Source organism: Metarhizium robertsii (assembly GCF_000187425.2).
Source record: "Metarhizium robertsii ARSEF 23 chromosome Unknown MAA_Scf_10, whole genome shotgun sequence".
Lineage (NCBI taxonomy): Eukaryota > Fungi > Ascomycota > Sordariomycetes > Hypocreales > Clavicipitaceae > Metarhizium > Metarhizium robertsii.
The window spans coordinates 169,272-169,614 of record NW_011942150.1 but is presented as its reverse complement, the minus strand read 5'-3'; positions in this window follow the sequence as shown (position 1 = coordinate 169,614).

The following is a 343-nucleotide window of genomic DNA, read 5'->3' as shown; positions in this document are numbered from 1 at the left end:
TAAAAATAAAATTATATTTTTTTAATATAATATAATATAATTATATATACTTAAAAATTAAAAGTTTTAGTATTTTTTTACTTATAAAATAGCCTATAAAGAACTTTACTACTATATAAATTTCTTACATACGCGAGTCTCCACGAGCTATTCCGTAACTAAAAAAATAAAATAAAATTAAACTCGGAATTACCTGGCCCTACTGTATATCGGTGGGCTAACCGTGCCCTGCATAATTTTTTAATGCAATATCCGAAATAGGGCAAAACATTACATTTTTGCGTGGGGGCTCGTGTAGTTAAGCTTTTCTTGGAGCCAGCCCACGCCGGGTAGCACCCGTGGC